The 19611-nt window shown below is 52.0% G+C and overlaps 1 pseudogene across 1 annotated transcript; it reads right to left on the bottom strand.

Annotated features, from left to right (window-relative positions):
- Positions 1-3385: 3385 nt before the first annotated feature.
- LOC311512568 (heat shock 70 kDa protein 1 pseudogene) lies at positions 3386-5308 on the bottom strand (annotated as a pseudogene). Its single transcript has one exon. The product of its transcript is annotated as a heat shock 70 kDa protein 1 pseudogene (transcript).
- Positions 5309-19611: the final 14303 nt, after the last annotated feature.

The following is a 19611-nucleotide window of genomic DNA, read 5'->3' as shown; positions in this document are numbered from 1 at the left end:
AAACGGCTGCTTGAAAACGTATGAGAGGCTGTTGTTAAATAATTACAGCCCAGAATTTCCTGCAGCTGTGAAAATGTAATCGATAAAAAGTTGGGGGGATGCTTAAAAATGCCATGCCACTGTGACCACGCAAATGGATCAAAATCGAGAAAAAGGCCTAAAATAAACATCAGTGTTATCTGTTGGAAGGATTAAATAAAAATCTAATTCTGCCAAGTCTATATACAAGACAAAGTGCTTTGAAATCAGCCAGGCCGCTGCCTCAGGAACCTCAAGGTGACAAAAGGAATATGAAGCCAGAAGAGGAGTTTTTAGCCCCATGACGGGTCCAGCTGTCTCCTGATGAGCAATCCAAATGCCATCCATCTTCTGGGGGGTGGGGGGAGAGAACCCTGCAACGCTAACTTCCAAACCCCTTCCATTCCCGTAAGTGGCCATTAATTCCCGTCCGATCGGCGCAGGATTACAGTGCATGGAAATCAAATGACTTCATTGTGATTAAAGGTTACGGCCATGCGGGGAGGGACGGGATGAATAATCGTTGGCCACTTAGCGGAAAGTGGCGGCTGCCTCGGCAGAGAGGAGGGGCCCGATCCTGCCTCCCTCTTTTCCATGAGCAGCTTGAGCAAAACGCCCCCCAACAGGCCGAAGGGGCCTCAGCCTCTGTGCACAAGAGTGAATTTCGCCCGGAGAAAGGGAAGGATCACAACTCCCTGTGGAAAGGCAGCCACCCCTGGGGTGGAACACGGCAGCCATTTAAATGGCACTGCGTGACGGCTTAGGAGAGGAGAACCTCAGACCCCACCCTGGGGGATTTTGACAGGGGCAGCATAGGGTTGCCCATGTTTTAACATGACTGGGCTCCCTCAGAAATGGCCCACAGGCCTGAGAGTGCAGGGATAGGGCTGGGAGACCAGTTCGTTGTTTGTAATATGGCCCTGTGGCGCCCAGCACTGGGAGCATCGCACCCCTTCGTGTCCCAGAGATCTCAGCAAAAGCAAACAAGACGCACGAGCCCAGGCGGTCCGTACATCGACCCTTCTGGACGACCGGGCGACCCTGGGGTGACCTTGGGATTCACCACTTCGCCCTGCCCAGCACTCCCTGACATCCCTGCTAGGCTGCTCTCCGACTCCCCCCCCAACACTCAATACCTGCTGAAAGGCAGCTGTCTCCTCTTTTGTCCCCACAGGAGCAGGCGTCTACTGAGTGCAGGTCCCTATTGTGGGGGCTTTATCTCGCTGCGGGCGGCAGCTGACAGCAGTAAGAAAAGGGAGCGGAGGGCCGGGGAGTGTGTCGTGTGCAAAAGGGCCCCAATGTAGCGGGGGGTTCCCCTGATCTCTGGGCTGAAGAAGCAGAGAGAAAGCAGGGTCACGCTGAACGGCTGTGGGTATGGGGGAAGGGGGCAGGGCTGCCCAGACGATTCAGGGCGCCTGGGGTCTTCGGCAGCGGGGGTCCTTCCGCTCCGGGTCTTTGGTGTACTTTGCTGAAGATATGGAGCAGAAGGACCCCCGCCTCTGAAGTGCCACCGAAAACTCTCATGGAAGCCCCTGCGGGGCCCAGGGCCTCGGGCAAATTGCCCCACTTGCCCCCCCCAGGAGGCCCTGGGAAGCGGGGGTGCAGCCAGGTGGTGGGGATAGAGTGGACAGAGCTGGGGACAGAGAGAAGGAACATCTCACTCCTAGAAAAATCTCCAGGCCATTTATGTCTCTCCTCGTTTCCTGGCACAGCCCCAGTTGTCTGTCTCCACCTACCACCTGTCATAAGAACATAAGAACGGCCCTACTGGGTCAGACCAAAGGTCCATCTAGACCAGTGTCCTGTCTTCTGACAGCGGCCAGTGCCAGGTGCCCCAGAGGGAATGAACAGAAGAGGCGATCATCAAGTGATCCATCCCCCGTCACCCATTCCCCGTCCTCTTCACCTCAGGCTGCATCTGCCCTAAGAGTGCTTGACCGGCACGTGAGACCAGCAACGCGCTCCGAGTGCGGATGCCGCCCATCCCCGGCAAGGCAGAGTTTGATCCACCACACCCGAAGGAACTCAGCCATGCTGGCCGAAGTGCGACATTGCTGGTCTAACTGCGTCTACACCAGCAGCTTCTGCTGGCATAACAAAGTAAGTCAAGGATCGCAGGCCTGCCCAGCAGAACTGAGCCCGGAGAGGCGGGAGTGTAGACCCAGCCTTTGATTGTTTGCTCCTCAGGGGCAGGGATCAGCGCTTTCTTCCGTGTTTATACAGCTCCTGGCCCAATGGGCTCATGGTCCTGGGACAGGGGCATGGAGGGGCTATCATGACATAGATATTAAACAATCATCAGACGGAAAGAAAAGGAAAGAGCAGGATGAAAATTTCATCCAAACTTCTTTTTCGAGGATTTGGGTGCAGAAATGTCCATTTTGGTCAGATTTTTTTCCTGGATAAAACACATCTCTGTTATCAGTCATCATCCTGCAAACCCCTCTCCACCCCACCCCCACCCTCTTAGCAGGTGGTGACCCTCCTGGGGAAAGGGATTAAGTGGCTTTTGCTTATTCGAAGAGACACACAATCCTCAGCCCAACTTAGCGATAAATGGAGCTGGGAGTGGCTCTTTGGGGACAGAGGATCACGGGTGTGGGCTGAGCAGTCCGGAGAGAGGACCCTAGAAGTAGCCCTTTAGGGACAAGGGCCTGCAGCTGAACCTGAGACTACCTAGTTCAGTCTTCAGGCAGACGAATGTTCCTGACCGCTGAATCCTGCTCTAACCACTAGGCCTGACCACCCACATCCCAGCCAGGAGACTTTCCTTCCCAACTGACAGCCCCACCTCAGGCAAACAGCCCAGGCCTTGCAGCGGGAGGTTTGATTTCCTGTCTCCTTTTCTCAGCTCCGACACCTGCCAGGCCTGTTAACAGCCAGAAGTGCTGCATGGTACACATTGCCGTAGAGAGTCTGTGTCAAAGAAGCTGGATCAAAAGGGGAGGAGGGGGTAAATGGTCTGATGGTTTAGGGACTGGGAGTCCGAACTTCCTAGCTCTTTGAGGGAGTGGGGTTTAGTGGTTAGAGCAGGGGACTGGAAGTCAGGATGCCTTGGTTCTATTCCTATCGCTGCCACTCACTGCTGGGTGGCCTTGGGCAAGTCACATCTCCCTGTGCCTCAGTTTTCCCTATCTGTAAAATGGGGGTGATGATACTGACCTATCGGTTGTACAGGGGGAAGGCGAAATGATTCGGGGTGCCAGTCATTGATTTAGGCACGGGGGGGGGGGGGCGTCCTGGGGGCCGAAAGCTCTGTGCAGCCATCTCTTGCTTTGCTAAATAGACACACAAAGGAGGCAAAACGATTCGGGTCCCTTGGTTTTTTTTAATGTGTCCTTTAGGGACAGTGCAGGGCCGTCCATATTCAACCCGCTTCCTCGCCGTGCTGGGCGACAGCAGCCTCCTCCCCATCTTCTTCGTCTCTGGCCTCCCCTTCCAGCCCCCGAGCCTGGCTGAGGTCGGAGAAGACCGAGTCCCATGCCTCCTCCAGCTCTCTCCGCCGCTCCTCGTATGCCTCCTTCTCCGCCAGCTGGTTGCCCTCCAGCCAGGAGGTGGCCGCCTCACACAGCTCCAACACCCTCTTCTTGGCCCGACCATCAAGGGCCTGGCCTCCCTCCGCAGCCCTCTTCAGGTGGAGCGCGCACGACTCCAAGGAGTTCATGGCTGCGATCTTCTCCTGCTGCGCCTCGTCTTGTGCCCTGTGCTCCTCGGCCTCCCGCACCATCCGCTCCACCTCCTCTCTGTCTAGCCGGCCCCTGGTGTCGGTGATGGTGAGCTGGCTGGTGTTGCCGGTATCCGTGTCCCTCGCCGACACGGTCAGGATGTTGTTGGCGTCGATGGAGAAGCTGACCTGGATGACGGGCTCTCCGCGCCGCGCTGGGGGAAGGCCACTTAGGATGAAGGTACCCAGCAGGTGGTTGTTTCTGCTCATGGGTCTCTCCCCTTCGTAGACCTCAAACACAACCGTCTCTTGGTCATCTTCCGCCGTGGTGAATTCCATGCTTTCCTGGGTCGGGACCGGAGAATTGCGTTTGACCACGATGGCCATCACCCCTCCTACTGTGTCAATCCCCAGGGACAGCGGGGTCACATCCAGGAGGAGCACGTTCTGCAGCCCCTGGGACCTGTTGCCTGTCAAGATGGCCGCCTGCACTGCTGCCCCGTAGGCCACGGCCTCATCTGGGTTGATGTTCTTGCTCAGTTCCCGCCCACTGAAGAACTCCTGCAGCAGTGTCTGGACCTTGGGGATGCGGGTTGAGCCTCCCACCAGCACGATGTCATGGATCTGATCCTTGTTCATGTTGGCGTCCCGCAGTGCCTTCCCTAAGGGCTTTAAGGTGGCCTGGAAGAGGTCGGAGCACAGGTCCTCCAAGCGGGCCCGGGTAACGATGGTGTGGAAATCCACCCCCTTGTACAGGGAGTCGATGGAGATGGCAGCAGCAGTGCCAGAGGAGAGCGTCCGCTTGGCCTTCTCGCAAGCCGCCCTTAGCCTCTGCATGGCTTTCTTGTCCTGGCTGAGGTCCTCCTTGTGTTTCCTCCTGAACTCCCGCACCAAGTGATCCACCAGCCGGTTGTCGAAATCCTCCCCCCCCAGGTGGGTGTCCCCCGCCGTGGCCTTCACCTCGAAGATGCCATCGTCCACCCTGAGGATGGACACGTCAAAGGTGCCACCGCCCAGGTCAAAGATGAGGATGTTGCGTTTCCCTTCCCCGTCGCGGCTGGCCTCCAGGCCGTAGGCAATGGCCGCTGCCGTGGGCTCATTGAGGATCTTCAGGACGTGGAGGCCAGCGATCGTCCCAGCATCTATGGTGGCTCGGCGCTGGGAGTCATTGAAATAGGCTGGCACTGTGATGACAGCCTGGGTGATGGGGCAGCCTAGGTAGGCCTCAGCCGTCTGCTTCATCTTGGCGAGCACTATGGCAGAGATCTCCTCAGGGTAGAAGGCCTTCTCCTTCCCCTTGAAGGACACCTGCACCTTGAGCTTCCCGGCATCGCTCACCACCTGAAAGGGCCAGTGTGTCATGTCCAGCTGAACCATGTGGTCCTCAACCATCCGGCCGATCAGCCGCTTGGCATCAAAGACGGTGTTCTGGGGGTTGAAGGCCGCCTGGCTCTTGGCGGGGTCCCCCACCAGGCACTCCGTGTCAGTGAAAGCCACGTAGCTGGGCGTGGTCCGGTTGCCTTGGTCGTTGGCGATGATCTCCACCTTCCCGTGCTGGCGCACCCCCACGCAGGAGTAGGTCGTGCCTAGGTCTATCCCCACGGCCGGTCCCTTGGCCCTATGCATGGTCAGGGGTGAGGCTGCAGTGCAAAAAGAGATCTGCTCCTGGGGCTTTCTAGAGACGCAGAACTGCTCCCATGGGTTGTTTCCTGCCCTTGCCCCCACCTCAGTTGGTTGGTAAATTGACTTCCATGGGCCTTGTTCTCCTGGACAACCTATTCATATCTACTCAGCCCCCAGCTGGGTGGCAGGAGCTTCCCCACCTCAGCTCCTCTAGGGACCTGACTGCCCTTACCTCGACATGTGTCACAATAGGGTTGAGCCACCAGTCTGCTGCTGCATCCCCCTCTCCATTATGGCTTGCAACCCTTTGGGTGTTATTCGCAGCTCTGGAAATGGAATATTCCCACCGTCCCACTAAGGCGTGATTGTGCCAGGGGAACGGAGGTGGCATGGGAGTGAATGTGAGAGGAGGTGCATTGAGTCATCGAGGGGGACATGAACAGAAAGAGGGGACCTTGGGTCATATATAGGCATGGCAAAATTCAATTTTGATATTTTTATAATTTCAACAGCTGATATTGGTTTCTTTCTGATCTCTGTTTTTTTGATTTGCAGCCATTTAAACCTCACCATTGTGTGAAATTCGGGTTGGGAGCATATTTTTCCCATTTTTACCTATTTAAATGTTCACAGTTGTGGAAAATTACGGGAGCGGGGGGGGCGGAGGGGGTGAGGGGGTGTCAGACAATTATTTAATGACAGTAGACACTGAGAATGAAAAAGTTAAAAGCTTTATACCCCGTTAACACAAACGATCAATGTCGCATGTCAAAATATACAAAGTAAATATCCTGAAATCAACAGATTGTACCTGTTTTTACTATTCATTCGTGAGGCCATTTGTAACCAGCCTAATTCAAAAGTCTGAATCACTGGATTTTGACGCTAATAAATTCTCAAGCAGAGGTTTTCTTACTTTATCTATGTGTATATTTCGATTATTATTGAAGGAAATATTTTTGTTGTTGGTTTGTGTGTGTGCAGTGAAATCAACGTCTACCGATAAAAAGCTGATCCTTCCAAGCCTCATTATTTATATTATTATAGACAAGCACCTGACAGTCAGGATGTGAACCCAACCAGCTCTCACAGAATGCTTTCCAGCCCTAGCTTTCAACGTGCTTTACAAAGGAAAGCAGTACCATTATCCTCATTTTATATATGGGGAAACTGAGGCGCACAAGAGAGCCATGACATGCTCACAGTCCTCCAGCAGCAGAGCCAGGCCAAGAACCCAGGTCTCCTAAATGCCAGGTCAGTGCTTTATCCACTAGGTGACACTCCTTCTCTGGACCGCAGGGAGAGCCATTCATAGCTACTGACATGCTGGAAGCGGTTGGAGCAAATTGGGCATAGTTAGTGCGTACTTTGGCTGGCTCTTTGGACCAATCCCAGTTGGGTACGAGCACCTAGATTCTAGGGAATGGACACTGTAGAGATGCAAGAGAGACAGATTGGTAAGAGAGGATAGATGGACAGAGATCAAAGAGATGGGCAGATAGAGAAAAGACAGGATGGATAGTTCGCTACCTCTGAGAGTGGCAGGTGAGGAACCTTCCCCCCAAGGCCTTCCTCAGTGCTACCAACTCTCACGATGTTATTGCAAGACTCTCAATATTTGATGTTTGAATCCCCAGCTCCTGGAGTCTTGTGATTATGGGAAAATCTTGGCTTTGGGTTAACCCCCCCTTCTCCCAAAAAGAGCTATTTCTCGCCCCTGTGGCTGCAGAGAAAAGCTGGGGAAAGTGGCCCCCTAGAAGCTCTGAAATCGGAAAGAACCCAGATTTTTATGTGATTTTTTGGGAGTGGGGGAGGGGCGGCTGACTCATGATATTTAGAGCACCACTCATGCCCCAGGTGTTCCCCATCAGAGGCGTTACTGATCCCAGATCCCCCCCGTTGCGGATTCATCCCATGAAGGGTCGTTCTGAGAACACTGAGGGGGTCATGGGGTGGACGTGAGTTCCCTGGATGGAGCTGATTTCAACGCTGCAAAGAGGGGGGCGGTGAGAGGGGGGATTCACGCGCCCTCCCCTTCCCCAGCGTGAATGAGGAAACCCACCGCTCCAGTCAATCTAATTAAAACCACTTGTCTTTCCGCTTTGATCTGCCTTCCCTGTCAACCTGCGCTGGTCGCTGGCGAGTTAAGAGACATATTAACTCGCCCATACCCACGCTTCAAGTGGGGGGGCGAGCACGAAGGAGGACTGGGCGGGGGGGCATTAAAAGGAAACTGTTGATGCTGGGGAGGAAAAGAAAGGCCCCCTTTTCTCTGCACCATCCTCCACCCCCCCCCCGCCCTCCCCAAGCTGACACGAACGACAAGCTTCCCCCCCCGCCCAAACATGGATTGCATTAAAGTCCCAAGACCGGGTCAGGTTGGAGAAGGAAAAAGGATACTACAGCTTTACAGTAGCACGAACTATAGAGCCACTGTTTCGGCGGTGACCCCGGGGGTCAAAGGTGAAGGGTTTCCCAGGAGCGTCTTTGATGAGAGCCATCTTTGATGAGAAAGGAGCCTCTATACAGATGTCCCATAATTACCATGAGAATGTGCAGCCCATGGTCGAGAAACGCAGCCCCGAAAGGGAGGTTTAATGGAATGTAATTAAAACGGCCCTGTTCAGCGTTTTCGCTCGCACGTTCTCTCTCGCTCGGGCCCCGCTTTAACCTTTTCAAGGCTCAGTTCGTGACAAGCGGCGCAGGGAGCTGGGGCGTCCCCACGCCTGCCCGCACCACCCCACTCAACACCCCCGCCCCCCTCTGGGAAGCTCCAGCCAGGCTTTCGGGAGAAAGTCACCAGCTCTGCGGAAACACCTCCCCAGCCGAGCGGGGCTGAAAATCTAGGCCTTCCCTGTCCCATCTCGCGATGCCCGCCTCAGCAAAGGGACCCGGTTCCACTTGCAACTTACCAGCTGTGGCCCCTGGGTTTTGCTAACGCTGGACATGTCTAAAGCACCAGGCAAGCTCGTGTGTGTGTGTGTGTGTGTGTAGGTGTGTTAGGAGAGAGATGGTCATTTTTTTCCGGGTCGTTTTTAAAGGGGTGGTTGGAATGAGTGGACCGGGGGCCGCACCTTTCTCCCAAGCCCTGCGGACCATGGGATCTTAGCCCCCAGCACTGCTGCATTAGCGCAGACGTGATTGGCCCCAGTGCAGCAGGATTCGCAACCCAGGGCAAGTCAGTTGTGTCTATACTAGGGCACTGGTGCGGCTTCACGCTCGGCTAAAATCCCAGTGGAGGAGTGGCTTTGGCCAGGCCCCCTTTGCAGCTCTCTCCTTGCTGTGCTCGGAAAGGGATGTCTCTCTGGCTCGCTGAAGGCCTGCCATCACTACTACTAGCAAGGGGTGCAGAACGGCACCCTAAAAGATTCCCACGTCAGATGGGAACTAAACTCCCTTCTTACCCCTAGAGGGGGGATCATTCCAGGCAGTGGAATCAGTTCATATATTTCTTGGGGGGATAGAGGGGAGAAAAGGGGCAAATTCAAGTCCCTCCCCACCCCCACCAGCTGGGACCCTATTCCGCTCCCATTTACCCTCGCCTTCCAGAGACGCCAGGTCTCCCTCAGTCGGGGAGTCTCCCCTCTCTTACCCTCACAGAGACTGAGACGGTGCTGCCGGGAGTTGAGTTCTCAGCAGACTTCCCTACGCTCTGCCGTACCGGAACAGACTTCCCCGTGCACCAGCTTGCAACACCATGGGGCCCAATGGCCCCTCCGCCTGGACAGAGGGGTGGACAGGCCAGACTTCAGTGGCATCGCAACTGGCAGCTGGAGTGACATTCACTGCTTTAGTCCAAGGCCGCTGTTTACAAGCGGTTGGGCCGTGGCCCCCTGGCTCTCCGGCCTATGCAACTCTGAGTAAGTGCAGAATTGCACCAAGGGTGACCAGACAGCAAGTGTGAAAAATCGGGACAGGGGTGGGAGGTGATAGGCACCTATATTAGACAAAGCCCCAAATAGCAGGACTGTCCCTATAAAATCGGGACATTTGGTCACCCGAATTGCACCACTGATTCCGGGCCCAAGTTGGGACCCATTTGTAGGGCAGTGTGGATGTGGACGAAGCTAGCCCCGCTGTATCCGCTCTGCGGCTAGACGCAGGATTCCATGCCTCGGGGCGGTCTCGGCACGCATTTCCCATCAACGGCAAAATGCATCTCCTTTAAAAAAAAAAAACAATAACCCTGCGTCTCCTCTTATGTTTGGAGTCAGATGGGCTTGGAAAGACCCTCCTCTTCCTCTGTTTTGGCTGCCATCAAACACTCTCCTCCGTATGATAAACCCCCATGAATAAAAAGACAGATAGGCTAATATATCTGTAATCCGCCTTTCATACACTCATGAACCAGGGCCAGGCACCAAGGCAGCCCGAGCGCAACGCGAGAGGTTAATCTCCATGAAATCAGCCCTTCAGCCTGGCTATTATGCTCGCGTCAAGATGTCAGGGGCAGAGAGATGCTAACTTAGCTAGCGAGCCCCCTCGGCACATTCCTCCCACTTGTTGGGTCTCTGGTAGAGCTGGGGGGAAGTTTTGGGTGGAAATTTCATACCTATTCTGTTCATGGCATACACCGAGAAGTTAGATACACACATAATATACTTTTTCTGGAAATCCTGGCCCCACAGAAGCCAATGCAAAGCTCTGGAAGGCTGCAACGTAATACTGCTTTAATTCCTAGAATCCAGAACTTTAACACACACAAAATCCCCATAGCGGAGTGAGACCAAGGAGGCTGCTGCTTAAACACACAGAGGCACAATTCACCCCACTTGACTGCAGGCTGCAGACTGACTGCAGCTAGACCCAGGTCACTCGCTTCCCTACAGAGCCCCACAGCCTGCGAGCAGGACCAGGAAGCCCCTTACAAACGTAAAGGGAGAGCTTGTAATTTGCAGTACACCACAGTACCCAGGGTCCTGGATGGGTTTCTGCCGGAGCAACGAGCCCGTGCTGCAGTCCCTGGCGTTGTGGCTTCACCGCTCCAGTGCCCGAGCTAGCAAGATCAAAGCTAGGTCGGGTACGTCCACATGTGCTGCAATCACACCCCATCAGTGCAGCCTAAATGAGTATTGCCCCATTGCTGAGCAACCGCAGAATCCACAGCCTGGCAGGTCCAGCTCCTGTTTAGAGCCGAAATCAGCGACACGGAGACAGGTGTTTGCTTAGTGCCGGTAGTTTATTTAAAGCATGTACAGGGAGGGGTCACATCCAGCGACTCGGGCCGCAGGCCCAAGGCCACACAGAGAGTCAGGTGTAGAGCAGGGAATCAAATGTAGATCTCATTCAACGGAGAGTGCTTTAACCCATGCAAGCCTCTCTGGGGACAGTCACTGAATGGCACCGTCAACTCTATCTACAGAGAGTTTCACCCAGGCTGCTTGTCCATCAGGGACTGATATTGTGCAAGGCCATTGGCACCTTTTGCCATAACGCAAGGAATAAGGAGGGAGGTAATCAAAAGCTGGATTGCAAACGCAGTTCAAGAAGAAGGGGCTTGCAGCCTGGTAAGCAGAGCAGGAGACGTGGAAGTCAGGATTCCTGGGTTCTTTTTCCAGCTCTGGTAAGGGAGTGAGGGCTAGTGGTTAGAACAAGGGCATCAGGAGTTCTGAGTCGAGGCAAGCGGGTGTTCTTAGTGGTTGGAAGAACAGACTGGGGCTCAGGACTCCTGGGTTCGACCTCTGGCTGCAGCAGGGAGTCTGTGCTGATGGCTAGAGCAGTGGGTTCTAGGCCAGGACCGCTGGATGCTGTTCCTGACTCTGCCATGAAATTGCTGTGGGACTTTGGGTGAGTCCCTTCCCCTCTCTGCACTTCCATTGTCCCTCTCCGTAAGAGGGGGCTAACCCTTCCCTATCTCCCAGGGGGTTGTATGTCTCAGCTTTTGGAATCATCCCAGGGAAAGCCCAAGAAATGCAAAATAATGATTAGAGAAACTGGAGCAGGTTCTTGTGCCCAGTTAGAATCCAAATGGTCAGTGCTAGTGGTTACTCCCAGCAGGGATGCTTCTGCAACAGCATCCAAGTCGTCCTCCAGGCTTTAGCAATGCTAATAGATAGGAGTCAACTCTAATCTATAAGTGGGGAAACTGAGGCACGGGGTGGCAGAGTGATTCACCCACAGCCGCACAACGAGTTGTTAAAGCCCTGAACAGAACCCAGGAGTCCCAGTCCAGTGCTCTAATTCCCAAAGCGATGGATAAGCACAGCAGTGACCTGCCAAGTAAGAAGACAAAAGGGTGAAGTCCAGGCTTTGCTGAAGTCACTGGCAAAGTTCCCATTTACTTCAGTGGAGCCAAGTTTTCACCCAAAGTCTCTGAGGTCCCTAAAGGTGTTTTTCTCATTTCAAGGCTATTTCAGGGATTGCTGTAAATTCTGGGTGAAAGATCCGGGCGGTTCTTAGCAGATCAGAACTCCCCTCCCTATCTGTTCTTAGAATAAAACCCGGGAGGCGGGGTGGTCTCCATCAGAATAAGCTGCATACTCTGCAATTAATCCTCCTTCTATAACCAGGATCGGGACCACAGAGCATGGACACATAATAAGGGACACGTCCACAACCTAAGGGACTTGCCCAAGGTCATACCGGAGGCAGTAGCAGAGCAGGGAACTGAGCCCGCAACTCTGGAATCCCAGTGCCGTATCTTTACAACAAGGCCATCTTTCTTCAGGCGCCCAGTGTCTTCTCTGGGAAAGTATCCATTCCTGCTGCTGTAACGGCGCTCGCTTCACGCCACAGCTTGCCTAGGGAAAAAAGGACAGTAGCTGATATTCTCAATGCAGCAAAGGAGAGGCTGAGAGATTCAGGAACAAACCATCCTCCTGGGCTTTGAAGGTTTCACTGGGGCTAAGCGAGTCGCCTCTTTGCAAACAGAATTAGGCCTGGTCTAGATCTAAATCTTAGGCTGATCCAGGTAAGTCATTCTGGGCTGTGAAAAGTGTGCCCTGAGCAGCTCAGTTCAGCCGACCTAATGCCCCTGGTAGATGCGGCTAGGGGGATGGAAGGATTCGAACTCCTGCCTTTCAGAGATGTGGATTAGCTACGTCAATGCTGACAGAGAAAGCATCGACAATCTGGCACTGCATGTCACTGCACTGCCATAGGCCCGTTGTGCACACATTCTCTTAGACTTTGCTCAAGTGATTTAGTTTCGCAAATGACCAAACGGGAAGGCAAAAGAAATCCTGACATGGGATTTCTCACCGACACCAGGTTCCTGTTGACTCTGTACTCTGACCACTTTGTGGTCTTTCTGCACCTTTCCCTCCACTCCATCCCCTTCCACTGCTCAATTCTTAGGTAGCACGCAAGGCAGGGAGTTCAGGTTGCTTTCTTTGATGTTGCTAATTACTAGAGCTGGTTGGAAACCAGATTTTCTGTCCCCACAAAAATGTCAATTTTTAATTTGTTTTTATCCCGAATTGGGACGAAAAACTAAAATTTTGAATTTTTTTTGCAAAAAAATGTGGGTCCATCAAAACCTTTCGGTTTGATAAACTGGAAACATTTCATCTCAATTTTAATCTTTTCAAAAACACATTTTTTTATACAAAAGCAAGCCGATTTTGAAACAACAGATCCCATTTTGACATTTTTGAGCTTTTCCCCCAACTCTTTTCAAAACGATATTTCTTCGAAACTGACGCAATTTTGCGAAAAGGTTGGTTTGACTAAGAGACAGCTTTTCCCAGCGGAAACCTCTTTTGATAAACATTTTCTGACCAGCTCCACTAATTACCACATTTGAAATGCCATCATTGTGAACGATCTGGAGGAAAGATTATGGAAATCTCATTGCATCAGGGAATGCATGGACATATGTCCGAGGAAGGGACAAACGCAGCATCAGAAGGACCGGGATGTAACAGACAGTCTGGTCTAGACTGGAATTCCAGCCCCTAATGTAGCTACGCCAGGGTACATTTCCTGCACCTGATTCACTGTTTGCCTTGCCTCTTGTGTAGTCCTCATAAAATTTCTTTTGAACAAAATCCAAACTTTGGGAATCCTCTTTGAAAAGGCTGTTCCATTGTAAGAACGACGCTCACAATACTCTGACATCCCCTTCTATCCAACCTCCCCCCAATAAACATAACAATGATCTTGAAACAAATCATCCCAAATGCAAACAAACAAAAAATCAAATGAATAAACTCTAAAAAGTCAAAACCTAAATCCCTCCCCGAAGCAGATTTTTCAACTGCTGGTACTTATCTGGCCCCCACCACTGTGACAGCTGGTACCTCACAATCTGCAACTTGTCTATCCTCACAACTCCCACAGGGCAATTATGCCCGTTACAGAGATGGGGAAACTAAGGCACAGAGCAACTCACTCAAGTCGAGGCTGTGCCAAAGCAGGAAATTGAACCCAGGCCTCTGAAGTCTTCGGCAAGTACCCTAACCACTGAGCTAACCCTCCTCATAGCAAGTAGTGTAAAGCAGTGGTTCTCAAAGCCGGTCCACCGCTTGTTCAGGGAAAGCCCCTGGAGGGCCGGGCCGGTTTGTTTACCTGCCGCGTCCGCAGGTTCGGCCGATCGCGGCTCCCACTGGCCGCGGTTCGCCGCTCCAGGCCAATGGGGGCTGCGGGAAGCGGCGTGGGCCAGCCCTTCAGATCCAGCTTTCAAAGCACCCACTGGAATAAATGAGCCTTTATTTTTCAGCAAGACCCTCCCGCCTCGTGATTTCAGCAAGCCTCTGTGGACATGGAAAGCGTGTTCGGCCTCAGCAATCCCGAACGAGCCGCTGCCGACTCCTGCTCCATGGAAAACCGGCCTCCAGGTTGAGCCTAATCCCAGGAAGCAGCTGGACCATTTCTTCCCCCAAGACGATGGAAATTTCAAACCGGGGGGGGGGCGGGGGGGGAATGAGCAGTGTCTTAGCTAAATAAATTCCCCCAGTTTAGAGGGAGGGAGGGAGACACACACAGACATAGCCGGCCTCCTGGCCCCTTTCCATTGTCACAGAAAGGTCAGCCCCTGACTAGTTAGTTATCATTAGCTAAGGCCAATTTAATCGCAGCAATTGCACATAAATCACTCAGGACAGACGGAGCACTTTATTCCCCTCCCCCCACCAGCCTAAAAGGTTGACAAATCCCCCACCCTCCCTTCCCTTGAAAATCCACCCAGCCCTGTCCCCTCGGCAGCCTCCTTTCTCCCCCGCCGTTGGTCTTGTCTGTTTTTCCAAATATTAAAGGCCATCATAAATCACCGGGCCCTGACCATCCATCAGGCTGTCAGGCTGAAGAGCAGGGTCACGGGTAAGAAAGATCAGAGGGCAGTCGGGAATAGAAAGGGGTCAGGACAGCCACGCATGTGCTTACAACAACTTATTTTATTTCACTTGGCAGGCCAGAAGGCGGAGAGCGGGGATCAAGTCTGGGGAGGGCAGGGAGCACTTATTTTACCTGCCCTCCCCAGGGCTAGGCGGTCCTTTGGCTTGAAATTCTTCCCTCGAGAACTAGGCCAGTGAGAGAAGCCACCCGCTGCCCTGGTGGCAACGCTCCCTTGCCTAGCAAAAACCTCAAGAGATTTTGGGGAGGTGGCAACTTCAGGCAGAGGGGCCGAAAAAAATATTTCTGGGACCAGAGGGTGTTTTCTACCCTCCTCCTTGTCAGCCAGCTGGCCAAGACTCATGCCCAGGCTCCTGGCCATCCAGCCATGTGTTTGGATAACGTAGGGCCAGATCCGCAGGTGGTGTAAATCAGCACGGCTCTCCTGAAGATGATCGGCCAGTTCGTCAGCTGACGATCATCCACTGGAGTCCATGGAGGGACGCAGGTGGAGGGTCGGGTTAACCGCGTTTCCTGTGCCCCTTTTCCTACCTTGGAAGTGGCCCTGCGGATTGACAGGCACGAGCTGCCTCTTCACCGCTTCCCGTCCATATTGTACCTGTGAACTCTCTCCTGAATCCGCCAGCCTTTCCATTCAGATTATTAATAAAATAATAATAATGAATAAAGCTTCCCACCTCCGCAGCATCTCTCATCTGCAGAGCTCCAAGCTCTTCCAGAGAACTCAAAGCTCTATTAGTATCATTATCTGAATGACTGTAGCACCTATCGGCCCCAGCAAGGCTCAGGGCCCCATTGTGCCAGGCACTGTACAGACACTCCCGAGTTTGAGTTTACCATCCGCAGCTGCGGGAAGGGACAACAGATGGCTACCACAAGTGGATGGGGAGAGCACAAGGTACGAGCTGGTTCTGCTTTGTGCAACAGGCCGCAGTCATTGCTTGTGGTCCGGCAGCACTCGTCCGTCAATTGGGAGGCCTGGCTGCGGAGGCCCAGACCGGGGACCCATCGTGCCAGGTGCTGAATGGACTCAGAGCAAGAGACAATCCCTGAGCTCTCAGGAAGGGGAGGGAAACTGAGGCACAGAGCCGGGCAGTGACTTGTCTATGGTCCGTGGGAATAGAAGCCCGGTCCCTGAAGACTTAGTTGCTGATCCGCCCCTGCTCTGAGCGTGGAGAGCTACTGATGCAAAGTGCTACTACGTTAGTGCCAGGTTTCAGGCCTCGGAGGACGGCTCTGGCTTCCCCACCAGGAATGCACCAAGGGCCATGCGGGCGGCATGCAAACTTTCTGCCGGTTCTTTCTCGCCTTTTTTTTTTATTTCAATCTAATTGAAGAGAGGGTGGGGGGGAGAGTTTGGAAGATAAAAGCTGCCAGGGCTAATTACACCTCATTATTCCAAAAGCTCTCTCACGCCTCACTTACTCTCAAACGCCAGCAAAAGCGCGGGGGAGGGGCGAGGGTATTAAGGGAAAGGCCTGGTGGAAAACAAAGTTAGTTCGTTCACATGGCGCAGCAGAAAAGCCTGGTGCGTGGGGGGGCTTCTTTTTTTCTTCCTCCCCTTGACCAGGGAGGGGCTTTAACTGCAACTGACGTCCCCAGTTCATTTCTGGTCTCAGCACTCAGGAGTGGGGGGAGAAAAGTGACTTACTAGGATGCTGTGTAGCTCTGACGCTTTTAGGGAATTTCAAGCCAGCTCTTCCTCTCCTCCCAGGCCTGGTGCTCGGCACAGCTAGGTCTCTCAGGGGCATGAAAAATCCACGGCTCTATACCAACCTAACCCCTGGCTTAGACAATGCTAGGTAGATGGACGAATTCTCTAGGGAGGTGGCTTATCTACGCCGGTGGCTGAGGTGGTGTCTACACAGAAGCACTTCCGTGGGGCAGCTGTGCCCCTGGAGTGTTTGAGGTGCAGACGAGCTCCCAGAGGAGTGAGCTGCTGGCAAATGAGATCAGGGTGATGGATTCTGGCTCTGGGGTTCAGGATTCAATCCAGGCTCAGGGCCTTTCTCAGTGTCTCGGGTGCTGTGAAATGGATGATGCATTGGCAGAGTGGCGTAAAGGGGCCTAGGGTAAATCAGGGAGAAATCAGGCCCTGGGTGATTTCAGTTGGTTCCCCTTTGGCAGGAGAGCCAAGAATAGGCCAGAAACACCAGGAGAACCAAGCTCTTTGCCATTGAAAGGCTGGAAAAGCCACCAGCGGCTGAGATCTCACCGTCCATCCACCCCCCAGCGATGACTTCCTGAGGCAGCATGGCGTAGTGAATAGAGGGCCAGACCTGGGTTCCATTCCCGACTCTGCCACTGGCCTGCTGGTCATGCCCCCCCCCCCGCTCGTGCCTCAGTTTCCCCATCTGTAAATTAAGGCTAGTGATACTGACCTGCCTTTTCAAAAAGCGTTGGTGTCTCCTGATGAAAAGCACTACAGGCGAGCCAGAGGTTATTAGCAGTATTTATGCATAAGGCCCCCATGGAAAAGCTCGTGTAACCACAAAACAAACCCAGGCACTAATAACAACACAGTGAAGTGGCACCAGCTGTTTCCCCACCCCTGTCCCTGCACCCTCTTCGCCCCTTATGTCCCCAATCTTGGTGCCCAGCTGGGCACTGGGAAGACACACAGGTGGGCTCTTCATGCCTTCCCTGATCCACATGGACAGCTGAAGGTGCTTAGCTCCTTCCAGAAGCTGGCCCTAGGCCAGGTCCATGGAGCAAGGGGAAATACTCAGATTATTCCCCATTCCAAGTCCATCACACCGGCCAGATGAACCCAAAGGGGGCTGATCACAGTGCAGGGTGGTTGCGCCCCGTCCGAGCAACTGCAGCGCAGGAGGAATGAGAGCCAGGACGTCTATTCCAGTCAGGATCCTGTTCCCAGCTCTTTACGTGTAAGCCCTGGGAAATCATGGCGCTGCTCTGTGCCTCAGTTTCCCTGCCTGTCAAAGGAGAGAATAATCATTCTTGCATTGCAAAACTTCATTAATATTTGCAAAGGGCTTTGAGATCCTCAGACGGAAGCGCTGCTGGGAAGGCAGGGCAAAGGTCAGGAAGTTTAATCTGAAGTCATTTTGGGAGCACTGCCCCAGTGCTCCAAGGGATAAAAAATATACATTTACGTAAAGCCCATCCTATTGAAAAACAGACTGCTTCCATCGTGGAGGGCATATCGGATAGGTATGTTTGCAAGAAGACAGGATCTTTATTATCTATTCCCTAAGCAGAGCTCATCCTTGCTTTTTATTCCTTGCTTTTTGCTTTTCCTTTTTTAATCAGAGCCTAACTACTTGCTGTGGAGATGAGCACAAGATGTCACCACCGGAGATTTCTGACATCAGGAGGGAAAGAGGCATCGGTAGCAAATGCGACTCTTTAAGAAACAAAAGATTTGCTGTCATGCAAATGCCCCCAGTTATTGGGGGGGGGGGGAAGAGCAGAGAATAGACAGGGAGAGGAGAGAGGAGGTTTATTTCTGTGTCGAACGTTTTGCAAAGATTTCCAGGTGATCTCGGTGGGGTTTTTTTAAAGCTGTCATATTGGGGCTGTTGTTTTTTTTTTAAATTGTCGAGGAAAAGAATCCAAAGAAGAGACAGCTGCCTGTAGATTTCAATTATTATGTGTTTGGTTTTGATGGTCTAGCAATTAATTTGTTTCTCAGGAGTAGTTCTAAAACTGAAAGAAATCCCACCTGTGATAATCCACCTACGAGCCCACACTTCTTAGGAAGACACTGTGAAAGTTTTCACTTTGACATACTCACGGGATCGCACACCAATTCTGTGCTTTTGAAATGATGGGTTGTCATGTAAAATGGCACTTTTGGAAGCTTGATCAAGCGTTGTTACCTAACCAAACTGCGCCTTTTGAGAAACACGATTGCCCAGGCTAATGCGTTGAAAGAGCAGGATTCTCCTCTATTAATTTTCTTTTTTTAAGTCAGTGAAGGAGAATCTGCATTGTTGACTTCTGGGTTTGGACAATATTGAAAGGAGCGTATTTAGGAACAGGAGCCGACATGATGGCCATGTTAGAACACAGACCCAAATTCAGTGGCAGCTTCCAAAGTACGCAAAAAGCCGACACGCTTAGCAATTACTTTATTATTGCATCAATAATTTAGATACTAAAATGCAAGTTTTTGCACTTGCAGTTCATAAAACACAACATGCAGCCTTTAGTGGCTATTTTGTTTTTTAAGATCAACAGAGCTGTTGATGATGTAAATTATTTTCATATGTGCATGGTAAAAGAGAGGTTTTAATATACAGCACACAAGGAGAGAAAACACAGGACAGGTAGGGCAGCATTGGTTACAATCACTGCTTAATCTGTAGTCAAAGAGGTGCTGGGGCACAAGCCATTTTTCTACTTTCATAACTGGCGCGGCAACCCAGAGGTGCCGGGGCTCTGAACTGCCCAGCCTAGAGGAGCCCCCAGGGCCCAGCTCTGGCAAGCCCCAGCAAAAATTAAGCACTAGTTACAAGGACGATACACATGTTACAGATAAATGGTTGCTGTAACTTTTTATATGGCAACACCTAGTTCTTCCTCATGTCTATTTTTTGACAACTCAAATGTGATGTTATTCACAATTTGCAACATTTATTTGAGCAAAACATTCGGCATCTGCACACCCATTTTTAAATAGTGTTTGCAGCTCATGTTGCAAACAAACAATTCCATTTTTAGTTTTAGCAAACTGCAAAATCAGGTCATTTTAAAAAATCCAATCGTTGACAACTGGGGCAAAAGATTAATTTTTCTACAAAATTCTCCCCAACCACAAACATCAAACTGGCTCTACCACCACTGCAAAATTACCTAGTATATTTTATTTATTTTTAACAAGTTAACTAAATTATAAATGATCTGAGCAGGGAAGATGGCAATAGCTTCACATGTTATGTAGGTCCAATCCAGTGCCTATTTAAATCAAATGGCAGTCTTTTCATTGACTTCATCAGAAGTTAGATCAAGCCCCTAGTAAACTTTTTGTGCGTGGTATAAATATGAATAAT

This window comes from Lepidochelys olivacea (genome assembly GCF_965140295.1).
Source record: "Lepidochelys olivacea isolate rLepOli2 genome assembly, chromosome: 24".
Lineage (NCBI taxonomy): Eukaryota > Metazoa > Chordata > Testudines > Cheloniidae > Lepidochelys > Lepidochelys olivacea.
This window is presented reverse-complemented; position numbering and strand designations above follow the sequence as displayed.